Here is a 14,359-nt window from a genome sequence, read left to right as displayed (position 1 = left end):
CCTGAAAGAATGCTATTAGCTTAACTGGATAGAAACCTTCAAATCTTTTTTATTTTATTTTATTTTATGCTGTCTAGAATGCCTTTCTCCCTTTCTATTGGTTAACTGATTGTAAGCGATCTGGCGTTGCTATTACCTCCTCCTCCTCCTCCTCCTCCTCCTCCTCCTCTCTGGATAGAAACCTTCAAATCTTTATTTTATTTTATGCTGTCTAGAATGCCCCTCTCCTTTTCGATTGGTTGACTGATTGTAAGCGATCCGGCGTCGCTATTACCTCCTCCTCAGGGCGATTTTATACCCCTCGGCCTCCTCAGGACACGCCCACGTCGTGGGCGTCTGGCCTCTTTTGCATAATCGAGTACACACCCGTCACAACAGCTGTCTCCACTTGTGACCAGATCTCCCTTCTCTTTTATAGCCTCTGCTTAATAATTCATGTGGTATTACCACCTATTCCATTGGCCCTGAGGCCTCGTTGTGACTCACTACTTCTGGAATCAGGGCTTCCATGTTTACGTCACAGTAATCGAGCCTATTTGTCGCATATGGTATAACCTAACTTCCCATTGGCCCTGGCCCAGGCCTCGCTGTGGCCCATTACTTCTGGAATCAGGGCTTCCATGTTTACGTCAACGTAATCGAGCCTATTTGTCGCATATGGTATAACCTATTCCATCGGCCCTTGGGCCTCGCTGTGGCCCATTACTTCTGGAATCAGGGATTCCATGTTTACGTCACAGTAATTGAGCCTATTTATCGCATATGGTATAACCTATTCCATTGGCCCTTGGGCCTCGCTGTGGCCCATTACTTCTGGAATCAGAGCTTCCATGTTTACGTCACAGTAATTGAGCCTATTTATCGCATATGGTATAACCTATTCCATTGGCCCTGAGGGCCTCGTTGTGGCCCACTACTTCTGAAATCAGAGCTTCCATGTTTTGGGGTGTAGACACATTCCTGCAGAAGGTGGCTCAGGACGACGTGTCCGGAAAAGTAGGGACAGAGGAGGAGGGGGTGGGTTTTTGGGGGTAGGGGTTTCAGTTGTTCACTAAATCTTCGGTTGAATTATATATTATTTTATATATTTTTCATTTTCCGTGATCGAACGTTGTATTTTGCCTTCGTACAGAAAGGACTAATAGATGTCAACACAAAATAATTTGCTCTTTATTTTTCATTTTGAATTCCCCAATTAAACATAGGAGACTCATGGCGATCTTTAATTGTAAACGTCTTTTTTAGTCGAGGTAAAATTAATGGTGGCATTAATTGATGGCGTCGCATGCCATACTCGAAGGCAGCGACATATTTCACATTTATTGTGGGAAGGCGATTGTGAAATTCTATACCAAACTTTCGCTGGAAGCGTTATTGGTGTTTCTGTAAAAGAAAACTATTGAGGGGGCTATTTGTCTGTCCCTCAGCCGCGGCCAATGAAACCATCAGACCTTACCTTACCTTACAGACCTTACATCTTGTTCGGGTTGCCCCAGGTCCCTCAGTGTGAGGCACCTCTAATGTCTACCAGAGAGTTGCTAGTGCATCTTCGGTATATTTTGCATCTTCCAGCCTTGGATGGTCTGGGATGCAGCTTAGATATTTGTCGAGCTTATTCTTAAACACATCTACGCTCACTCCTGATATGGTGGCCTGTGTTTATGGAGCCTGTACCGTTGCCAGACGCACGGTGTCATGACTACCTTTAACCTCAGATGAAATTAAAACTGTTGGGGCTAGAGGGCTGCAATTTGATATGTTTGAAGACTGGAGGGTAGATGATCAACATACCAAATTGCAGCCCTCTAGCCTCGGTAGTTTTGAAGATCTGAGGGCTTAGGTTTGAAGATCTGAAGTCTGAGGACAGAAAACGGGAAGAAACATCCACCAGTATCATATCTTGGGCGAGAGACCCTGATTCGTTTACGTCGTAAATCTGGGGTTCTCGTTATCGCCCCTTTTACTTTGATTGAAATTCTCCAACATTATTCGCAGGGGCCATTATCATTATTGCCAGAGGTATACCAGTTAGATGTTCCTCACATGTATTTCTTGTTTCTCCACATTCCTTTCTTCCTCTTACTTTCCCAATCATTTCTTGCTTTCCGTCCCCCCCTCAACATTTCTCTCATGTCTCATTTTATTCATCGTGCAATACAGTACAAACAAACAAACAAAAACGGAAATTTCATTCATACATTTTTTTCCCCCAAACATTCACTGCATTTCTATCTCATATTTTCTTCCCTAATTTTTTGTCATATTTTCCGTTTCCTCTCCCCCCCATATTTATTCCCCTTTTTATTCCCCTTCTTTTTTCCTTCACATTTCTTTCCTCCATCGTCCCAACATTACCATTATGTTACAATTCGCACACACACACACACAATTCATCGCATCTCCATTGCTCCTAATTCAATGTTCTTGCTATTCTCACCTTCGTTTCTTCCGCCCCATTTTTCCCTCAGTATCTGGGAAATCCAAGATGGCTGATGATGCTGTCGAAGGAGTAGGGGGTTGGGGGAGTAGGGGGTGGGGGGTGTTGGGTGTCACCAGACCTAATTCGCTCATTTGATATTTAATTAGTGCAGAAAGACGCCCTTAATTACTGTGACCCTGTTTTTTAAATTTATTTTTTCTTTAATTTTCTGCCAAAGACAGGCGACACATCTGGGTTGCTTGTCTGCTCATAATAGTATCTGGGAAAAAGTATCGTTCCTGAGGAGTCTGTCTGTCCGTCTGTACTTTACCTCTCCGCCCATCAAGAATCTTCAAAACTAACTGAGGCTAAGAGGTGGGCTGCCAAATTTGGCAAAGTTGAATCATCTACCCTTACCAATCTTCAAACGTTACCAAAATTGGCAACCCTCTAGCCTCAGTTAGGTTATTTTAGTTTTGCTGGCTATTTTTCCGTCCGTCCGCCCCCTCAGATCTTCAAAACTACTGAGGCTAGAGGGCTGCAAATTGGCAAGTTGATCATCTACCCTCCAATCTTCAAACGTACCAAATTGCAACCCTCTAGCCTCAGTAGTTTTGATTTTACTTAAGGTTGAAGTCAGCTATGATTGTGCGTCTGGCAACGATGCAGTACAGGCCCGTATATATATGTATATTATTCAGATGTAGGTTCTCTGATGTAAAATATTATTATTATTATTGTTATTATTATTATATTATTATTATTATTATTATTATTATTATTATTATTATTATTATTATTATTGTAAGAAAGTGAATTAGCTTATTTTCTGAAATAATTGTCAATTGGCTGGGAAATACTGGTTATGGCCTCTCTCTCTCTCTCTCTCTCTCTCTCTCTCTCTCTCTCTCTCTCTCTTCTCATGAGTAATAATAATAAACGAATATATTTTTCTTTAAAAAAAGGGAGAAAATTCGCCAATGAACACAGAGTTATCGTCCCCATTTTCTATACAAACGAGGGAAGGGGGAAACTGGTATAAACTTCCCTCGTAATGAGGAGCTTGCAACGGAACCATATTTTTAACCGTCTTTATTGGTCGTCCGGAAACGCTATTAAGGAGGCCAGTTTGTGTGTGTGTGTGTTTGTTTGCGTTTGTGAAAGACGTTATTGTTTATTTATTTCGCTGCCTGAAAAAGAGAATTGATGAATGGAAGACTGTAAGTAGACGAATTGGTCGAAGACGAAAAGTCTTGTAATGATAAATGTTACACGAGAGAATGGACGCCATTTTCACTGCTCTCTCTCTCTCTCTCTCTCTCTCTCTCTCTCTCTCTCTCTCTTCTCTCTCTCTCCTCTCTCTCTCTCTCTCTCTCTCTCTCTGCAGGAAATTACATCTCGCTCGGATTTCGTGGAGGGTGTATATTTATAGGTCGGCTCCCATCGGGGAATCGATAATTTCTCATTCGGTGGCTTTATTAGATTCGCCTTGAATTCTCCTCTCTCTCTCTCTCTCTCTCTCTCTCTCTCTCTCTCTCTCTCTCTCTCTCTCTCCTCCTCATTTTCGTCTCGTTTGCCCCAAAAATTATGGTTCCTCTTAGCTAAGGTTCCCGGGAGGGTATATATATAACGCCTAGATATGATATTCTCTCTCTCTCTCTCTCTCTCTCTCTCTCTCTCTCTCTCTCTCTCTCTCTCTATATATATATATATATAATATATATAATATATATATATATTATATAATATATATTTGTGAAGTAATAAAAGTCCACACTTATGTAAGAAGTGTAATAAAAAAATTCTTAAAAGAATTCTTTAATAAACTTCTTACATAAGTGTGGACTTTTATTGCTTCAAAATATTCCAGTCACGTTATGGTGATTTATTTTAGATATATATTTGTGTTGTGTCTGTATGTATGCATGCAAAGTTGGAAAGAAAAGATAAAATAACAAATAACAATCCTCCATTTCTCCCTTCCCCCTCAAAAAAAAAAAACAAAGGCGAAAATTCCCCAAAATTTTAAGTAATTGTTTTGTGGCGTCATCACAACAAGCCCCGAAAAAAGATTTGGGATTTGGATTAATTGTTGTCTCGGGGCAGCTGCAGATGTTGTAAAGAAGACTTCTGGGATTTTATTTATATCTTTAGCAAGAAAAATAAATTAATTTTAACGTCGGAGAAGTTGATATCTCTGTTTTTTCAAGCTAAAACAAAGTTCAAAGTTCATTAGATTTTTCGACATTGAAATTTTTGTTTTTGTTTCGACGATTTTATTTATTTGTTTTTAGCGGGAAAAAATAAATGAATTTTAACGTCGAAGAAGTTGATATCTATGTTTTTTCAAGCTAAAAGAAAAGAAGTTCGTCAGTTGATTTTTCGACATTGAAATTTTTTTTTTTTTTTTAATACGTTGATGTTTTGAGGTTTTCAAGTAAAAAAATTTTATTTCAGTTAAATTTTCAGCACATACATATATATATACTATATATATAATAATATATTATATTTATATATATATATATATATACATATCTATACATATATATTATGTATATATATGTGTATTATATATATGTATATGTATATATATGTGTATATATATATATGTATATGTATATATAGTAATATATATATATATATATATATATATATATATATATATATATATATATATATATATATATATAAATAACGTACTCCAGCCATATCTCTACTAGTATCTAATCTCTTTTCGAACTGTAGAATGTTACACTGAAGTCCAATTTAGAAGGGGGGGGGGGGTTGTTTGCTAAATTACTGGCAATCTGGGGGTATGGTGATCTTCCTAAATTAGGTCCCCCATAGGATACTAATTTCCTTATTCAGTTTTCCCTCCTGTGACGCTCCTGTTCTCATGGCTGACTTTAACCTTAAATATAATAAAAACTACTGAGGCTAGAGGGCTGCAATTTGGCACGTTTGATATGACTGGAAGGTGTGGATGACCAACGTCCCAATTTTGCAGCCCTCTAGATCCGAGGCCGCATCGGAAAAGTGCGGACGAGGGCAGACAACAAATAGTACATCTCAATAGTTTTCTTTTGCAGAAAACTCCAAAAAAAAAAGAAAGAAAATAGAGAGGAAGGTCAAGTCAATACAGCTCCATTGCTGGGTCACGCGATTCAACTATCATTCTTGACGTGTATCGACGAAATTCTCAAAAACCCTGGAATTAGAGGCAGGACTTTGAGAAAGCTGTTTGGGTATTGTTGCCCCCTGCACGAGCGCACGCGCTGGAGAGAGAGAGAGACAGAGAGAGAGAGAGAATATAATAATATTGTGTATCGTAGTGGTCTAGGCGGTCACCTTTCACTCTTTGACAAAGGTTTTCCATATTTTTTAGTTTATTTTCGTTTTTTTCTATATGCATACGTTATTTAGAATTTTTCCTCTGTCCCCCATTTATTTGTTTGTATTTTTTTATTTTGTATTTTCCCCCTTTTTCTTGACATTTTTTTTATTGGAGTAGGGGAAAGGTATTGCCTTATCCATCATTTGGCTGCTAAATCAAAGATAAACTAAAAGTTAATATTTGGCGTTTATGTATACTTACAATAAACACACACATATGTATATATATATATATATATATATATATATATAAATATATGTATATATATATATATATATATATATATATATATTATATATATATTTATATATATATATATATATGCATAAAAATCACAGTATATGGATGTATCTTCAGTATATAAATGTATTATACCACAGGAACAAAAAGGAAAAATAAAAAATGAAAAAATGAAAATAAAAAAAATTTCCCAAGGTAACGAAGAAGTGTCGATTCCTTTGCAGATACCCAGTGTAAAATTACTTTTCAGGACAATGGAAACCACCGAGATGTTGCTTGTGATTACTTATGATAGGAATTGACTAAAGGCCTGGTCGACTTTAGAGAGAGAGTTTTGAACCAACAAGCGACGCCGATAAGTGAGCCAGTGAAACTCGTTCCGTAGCGTCGCCGAGGTAGAACCCAGAACCTTCGTCGGGAAATATGGCTCTGCTGTGCCTCATTTGATAGCGAGAGAGTAGTGGTAGTTGTAGTAATAGTACAGTTGTAGTGTAAGCTGGTTGGGTTGTCACTCGGGCGTTCGAAGGCTCGATAATAAGGCTGCATACGAGAGGCGTGCTGCCACTTTTCTGGCACGTTGGAAAGAGAGTGTGTGGCTCGGTTTACGTCCGACCTCGGTTTACACCCGACTCGGTTTACGTCATTCAGTGAAAGTTCCGAGCGTTGCTCACCAAAGCTTCGAACCACTTGTTTTTGCGGAGCTTCTGTCCATTCAGTGAATTATCTTCGTTTAAAGAGAGACTCGCCGCGAGGCTCTCCTCTCATCGATGGCTGATTATTTCTGACAAGACACACCCCAGCACACACATTTCCATGACCTTATTTCGACGTGGCATAACTGAATCCATCCTTTTTGAGTGATATACGAATTTATTTTAGAAGGGATAAAATTAGATTTCTATTGGCGCCGTTAGCAGACGCGCCATCACCACACCGAAGAGTTTTATCGAGATGCGTTATAAATATATATATATTTTCTTCGAGATTTAGATTTACGTACGCGACCCTGTTCGCAACAACTTTGCTTCGAAACACTTCCTGTCTGCCTTTGACACCACAACTCAGCGGATGTCTTCTTGGTTATCTCCTTATAAGCTGCCTTCATTTTAGCTACCCCGACTTACGTCAAGAAACTTTGTTTGCTCAGTAACCAAAGCCTGATGATTTAGACATGATATTACTACGTATTATTGTTCGGTAGATCAAACCTAGTCGTACGGAACTAGCACACCATAAGCAGCCACTGACTTGGAATTCAAGCTTCCAGAGAATATTATGGTGTTCATTGGGAAGATGCAAGTCGAAATAAAGGGAAATTTGTAAAGAAGAGACCCCAATTATTAATAAAAAAAGGAGAAAATATATTGATGAAAAACAAATACATACCTTTTTCAACACAGCTACGAAGAGCAACTCGTGTACTTGTAGAGTGACATAGGAACCAAGGTAGATGAATAGGATATGGGAAATATATAGTGTAATCGTGATGAGACTGGAAATACTACAATAACGTATCTGTATAATAGAATAATCTAATTACAACTCATTCATTTACAAAGCTGACTCGCGTATTGTAAATGAGGCAAAAGGGCTGTTGTTTATGAGCCATGTATATTCTGAATTGAAAGAGAAAATATCTGTAATTATTCTTGGCGCTACTCATCGAAAAAGAGAATTTAGTTTCAAGTGTTTTGAAAGAGAATCGTGTTTTGTCAAAACCGAAAGAGTTTGTTTTGGGTCTTTGGAAAATCCAAATCTTGGAAAGCTGAATCTGATACGATAAAAGGACCCGAAATTTTGAAGAAAAAAAAGAAAAAAGAAAAAAGGAATATATAACAAAAACTTGATTCCGGGTGAGGAATTGAAAAAAATATTCTCAATTTTTATTTTTAAATGATAAAGAAAAAACTTGAACGAATTTTTTTGCTGAATTGATTCACGAATCGAAATAAATTAAAGAATTGAAATAAAATAAAATAAACTAAAATTTAAATAAAAATAGAAAAGAAAATTGAGGAAACCAAACAAAATAAAGAAATTCAAAAGTATAGAAAATAATAATAATAAAAAAAAGATTCTTTACAATAGTGGTAATTGAAGGACTTAAAAAAAAACGCGCGCAAAACGGAGCGGGAAAATACAAACATATAAACAAGGTATTTTTGTCTGTGGAATTAGGTGCCCTAATATTTGGATGACCATGTTGTGCGAAAGGCCCCCCGCGTTGCTGACGCCCCCCAACGTCATCATCACCAGGAACCGGGTGGCCAAGACCCCCAGCAGCGGGAACAACAACAACAACAACAGCAATGTCAGCTACAGCCACAGTATGAAAGTCAGGCTTGTCGAGGTAGGTTGTGAATATCTCCAGGGTTCTCCCTCTACAGGGCCTCAAAAAAGTACGTTTACAATATATATATATATATATAATCATATATATTACTATATATATATATATATATATATATATATATATATATATATATATGTATATATATATATTAGCCATTTTGTTAACAAAAACATTATTTTTAAAGCCAATTTTTTATGTTTTGTGTACTTGTCTATGTCTTGTGTACTTCTCTATGTCTTATGGACTTGTCAGTGTCTTTTGTCTTGACAAAGTCATTGTCTTGTGGACTTGTCAGTCTTTTGTGTCTTTGTCAGCGACTTGTGTCTTGACGAAGTCATCGTCTTGTGGACTTGTCAGTGTCTTGTGTCTTGTGTCTTGACAAAGTAATTTTTTTTGTCTTTGTCAGTGTCTTGTGTCTTAACAAAGCCTTTGTCTTGTGGACTTGTCAGTGTCTGTCTGTCAGTTTTCATTTTATTTATTTAATTTTTTTTAGCAGTCCAAAAATGATTATATATCTTATGTATGATTTGTAACAATTTCCTGGATGAATGTAGATTTTATAGATTTTTCGTGGAGTTCCAAAAATAACAAATTCTAATGTATGATTTTTGAACACTTTTCTGGACGTGAGTCTAGATTTTTATGTGGCTTAAATTAATTATATATTCTTGTGCATAATTTTAAAAAAAGTAGCTGGATGTGAATATAGTTTTTTTTTTGTGCATTGAAAAAAAAATATATTTATGTATGATTTTTAAAAGCTAGCTGGATGTGAATACAGGGGAAGTTTGGTGTTAATATGAAGACAGATCCACGTGCAAGTAGATTTGATATGAGCTGCTTTTAGTGTTAATATGATAAATATTTTCCTTTTAAGTCCCATCGAGAAGGCTGTACGAAGACCATGTCTTCACAAGTTTGTCTGTCAACAATATACCTCAAGGAGTATTTCGTTTGTATATCTGTATCTTTGTGTGATATTCAGTGGATATGTGTCTGTGTATTACAGGAATATAAAGTACCCTATCATAATTACTAGGGAATTGTATTCTTAGGTTTTCTATTACATTTTGTTACAGATTTATTGTAATTTTTGTCTTGCAGTTTACAAGTTAAATCTATCTAGGGGGCATTCCCCATAATACTTAAGGTTGATTTTAATAATTAGTCTCCACGTGCATCGCAACTTATATATCTATTTTTTTTTTTTAAATACATTATGCTTCCTTCACGGGAAACCAGAAATCACTTCTACAGATTTAAACTGAAAGCAAAAAATATGTCGTGTTTAGCCCATTCATTTATTTCTCCACTGGTTTACAGAATGCTATAGTGAATTTGGACGATGCTTACTCGGGGAGTAAGTCTGCTAACTACTTTTTTTCCTGCCTGGACAGTCTATACTAATCTCATATAATTAAAGATATTTCCTCTCATGTCTCATGACTTTCCCTATTAAATTCAAATTTTAATTTATCTTTTTCAAGAGAATTTTTGTCCTCGAATTACAGTCATTATCTTTAATATTTGCATTTGTATTAATGAAGGTTTCTTTCTCTTTCCAGGTACGTGGTGTTAGATTTTTGCTAAACTCCAGACTTGGTAAGTTCTTTTTATGTATAAATAATTATATTTGGGGTTGCTCTCTCTCTCTCTCTCTCTCTCTCTCTCTCTCTCTCTCTCTCTCTCTCTCTCTCTCTCTCTCAACTTCAGATTTGGTAATGTTTTTTTTATGTATATAAATAATTATATTTGGGGTGGGTCTACTTTGAATTTCTGTGTGTGTGTGTGTGTTTGTGTGTAAAGTCTCATACCTTTAAACTTATCAAGTCCTTGTTAATCAGAGCAGTGTGTTACTCCTTCGTGGTCAGTCGAGTCTTGTGGGTTGTAGACGGTGAGAGAGAGAGAGAGAGAGAGAGAGAGAGAGAGAGAGAGAGAGAGTGGGTTTAAAGTCCTAAAATGAGTGTGTAAACTGGAAGGCCTCGACGAGGTAATTCTTAGTCCTCTTGAAGACTTCAAACCTGGATGTAATTACACTAGGTGATAGTGTGCATTTATTGCTTAATAATAATAATAATAATAATAAAAAATAATAATAATAATAATAATATAATAATAATAATAATAATAATAATAATAATAATAATAATAATAATAATAATAATAATAATAAATAATAATAATAATAATAATAATAGGATGCCAGGGGTACCAACTCAAGAAAAGAGGCAACAGAATTAACCATCTGGATGTTCATGGACGACATCAAGCTGTATGGTAAGAGCATCAAGGAAAATAGATACCCTAATCCAAGACTGTAAGGATTGTATCTGGGGACATCAGGATGGAGTTTGGAATAGAAAAATGCGCCTTTAGTCAACATACAAAAAGGCAAAAGTAACGAGAACTGAAGGGATAAAGCTACCAGATGGAGCAACATTCAAACACATAGAGAGACAGGATACAAATACCTGGGGAATAATGGAAGGAGGAGATATAAAAACAACCCAAAGAGATGAAGGACACGATCAGGAAAGAATATATGCAGAGACTCAAGGGCGATACTTAAGTCAAACTCAACGCCGGAAATATGATAAAAAAAGCCATAAACACATGGGCTAGTGCCAGTAATCAGATACAGCGCAGAATAGAGTGGGAATGGACGAAGGCAGAACTCCGCAGATAGATCAGAAAACCAGGAAACATATGACAATACACCAAAGCATTACACCCAAGAGCAAATACGGACAGACTTATACATAACACGAAAGGAAGGAGGGAGAGGGATACTAATATAGAGGACTGCGTCAACATCGAAAACAGAGCACTGGGGCAATATCTGAAAACCAGTGAAGACGAGTGGCTAAAGAGTGCATTGGGGAAGAAGGACTAATAAAAAGTAGACGAAGACCCAGAATATACAGAGACAGGAGAATGACAGGACAGAACAGAGGAACTGGCACAACAAACCAATGCACGGAAACAATCATGAGACAGACTAAAGAAAAAAAAACTAGCCAGCGATGACACATGGCAATGGCTACAGAGGGGAGAGCTAAAAGAAGGGAAAACTGAAGGGAATGATAACAGCGGCACAAGATCAGGCCCTAAGAACCAGATATGTTCAAAGAACGATAGATGGAAAAACATCAACCCATCTCCCCATATGTAGGAAGTGCAATACGAAAAATGAGACCCATAAAACCACATAGCAACGAATGCCCGGCACTTGCACAGAACCAGTACAAAAAAGAGGCATGATTCAGTGGCAAAAGCCCTCCACGGAGCCTGTGCAAGAAACATCAGCTACCTTGCAGTAAATAAGTGGTACGAGCACCAACTGAGGGAGTGATAGAAAACGATCAGGCAAAGAGCCTCTGGGGACTATGGTTATCAGGACGGGATAGGGTGATACGTGCAAACAGACAGTCGTGACCGTTGATGACAAAGTCAAGAAGAAAGTATCACTCATCGATGTCGCAATACCATAGGGGACACCAGAGTTGAAAGAGAAAGAGAGGGAAAAAATGGATTTAAGTATCAAGATCTAAAAGAGAAATAAGAAAAGAAGGATAGGGATATGCCAGTGGAAATTGTACCCATAATCATAGGCACGATCCCAAGATCCCTGAAAAGGAATCTAGAAAACTAGAGGGCTGAAGTAGCTCCCAGGACTCATGCAGAAGAGTTGTGATCCTAGAAACGGCAACATAGTGAGAAAAGTGAGGACTCCTAAGGATGCAGGATGCAACCGGAACCCCCACACATAAATACCACCCAGTCGAATTGGAGGACTGTGATAGAGCAAAAAAAAAAAAAAAATAATAATAATAATAATAATAATAATAGTAATAATAATAGTGATAATAATATGCACAGTTTAATACTTTCGAATACCTCAGTAATTGGTCCTCATTAAAAGCTGCTTATGTACTCTCTCTCATCTCTCTCTCTCTCTTCTCTCTCTCTCTCTCTCTCTCTCTCTCTCGTAGTAGCCCATCTTGCTTGGTGAGACGTACCCAGCCGCCTGAAGTCACAATAATCAACAGATATCACAAGTTTAACATACGACTAGAATTGAGAAATATCTAGAAGTGTTCGTGAACTATCGGTGATAAGATTAGTGTTGAAAATAGTAGGATAAAGCGTTCTTTCTAAGTTAGTTATCAAGTGTAATACTATAAAAATCAGAACAAGATGGCAGTAAGTTCCAAACTGCGGGAAAAGGTGGCGTAATTGGCGTGTTAGCAGATTCGCACTACGATGATGGTAGCAGGAGGGGAACTGGCATTCTATCTATGAAATCAGCAACAGTCCTAACCAAAAAGATACAAAAGCATTCATAGATATATTTAGAAGGATACAAAATCCTTCAAACTGGAACAAATCTAATGAAAACATCTTGAAAATAATTGAAGAAGTTCCAAATAAAAATCCAAGTGGTCAAGAGGGACTCATAAAAGAAAATATTACATAAACCAACATATTCGACAAGAAAATGAATAAGGTGAAATCTTGTGAATATACTAATTGATGCAGTAGGAAAAAGAATGCCAAAAGCATGCAAACTGTGGTTAAGGTTTGGTATAGCCATAGTCAATCCACAAAAAACCTAATTCAGAAAATGGTGCTGCATGCAAACATTCCGACCCCATCCACAGTTTTATGTGAGAGGTAATACAAGATTGAGAAAAGATACAAGAATTTTTTGTTCAACTGTCTATCATGGATAGACAATGTTACTTTAAATCAAGATTGAATGTACAAATAGTTGAGGATGAAGAAGAAGAGGGAAAGGAGGAAGAAAAGAAGAAAGAAAAGAAGAAGAGGAAAACTGAAGAGAAGTAAACAAAAATGAAATGACAGAAAAAAAATAAGGAAAACCCAAAGAACAAGATAAAAGTATGGATGCAGAGATACTCATTGATACTACATATGAGGCAATAAAAGCAGCATACCTACGAAGAAATAAATTACGATATGACAACAGAAAAGCAAAATCCCGAAGAGGCTCTACCCAGATCTTATACAATGACGGGAAAGAGGAAAAAAATAGACAAGAAAAGACCAAAATCTGCAACCTTTTGAAAAGAGGAATTGCAGATTTTTGGAGAAAGATGTTCTACAAAACATCCTAAGAATATGTCAAAACTATGAAATATATGGTAAATGTGCATACTTAGATGGAATATGGGGATGATTGCAGAGATCTGCATCCAAAAATATGTAAAAAAAACATAAATAAAAGAAGGGAAAAGGATGTAAGTTCGACAAAAAAATGCAAATATATGCACCCTGTAGCCATGAATCATAATCAAATAAATAACCAACCAAGTAATAAAATCCAAAATAAGAAAGAAACAAATAAAAGAGAAATCAAGAATATCAGGTAAAAGAGAAAAGCAAACCACCAATGAGATATGCAGGGTTTGTCAGCAAAAAAATTCAAAGCATCAGCTCCGAAATTCTTACTCAAGAGATAATAACTGTATTTATTATGCAAGAGGATATTGCAGAAAGGAAACGGAGAAAATTTGCAGATTCAGACACAAAATAATAATTATGATGAAGGAAGATCCAAATATTTATGGAAAAGTTGGATTTTTTTAATGTCAGAATTTCTGGAAATGAAAAAAAGAACAACATACCAGAACAGGAAAGAGACATGGGAAAATCCTTATTACTATTCAGTATTAAATGAAGGAGAAAAACACGCAACCATCATAAGTGATGAATGCGCAGGGTTTAGTTACGAGTAATCCAAAAAAGAAAAATAGAGTACTTAGAAGAAAAAACTAACCCAAAATGAAAAGAAAATAGATATAATGAATATAAAGTGAAACCTGGTATTCCCAAGAGACTGGGAATGATGATCAAATAAAAGGGTTCCAAACTTATAGATCAGATAGAAAAAATAGGAAATCAAGGAGGGAACCGCAATATATGGGAA

General features: G+C 36.6%; 1 protein-coding gene across 1 annotated transcript in view; it reads left to right on the top strand.

The window, feature by feature from the left end:
- The window catches only part of LOC135205125 (gamma-1-syntrophin-like), a 291,815-nt gene that overhangs the window by 160,544 nt on the left and 116,912 nt on the right, over positions 1-14,359 (top strand).

Source organism: Macrobrachium nipponense, chromosome 48 (assembly GCF_015104395.2).
Source record: "Macrobrachium nipponense isolate FS-2020 chromosome 48, ASM1510439v2, whole genome shotgun sequence".
Classification (NCBI taxonomy): Eukaryota; Metazoa; Arthropoda; class Malacostraca; order Decapoda; family Palaemonidae; genus Macrobrachium; species Macrobrachium nipponense.
The sequence above is the reverse complement of the archived record's forward strand: the minus strand, read 5'-3'. Positions and strand labels throughout refer to the sequence as shown.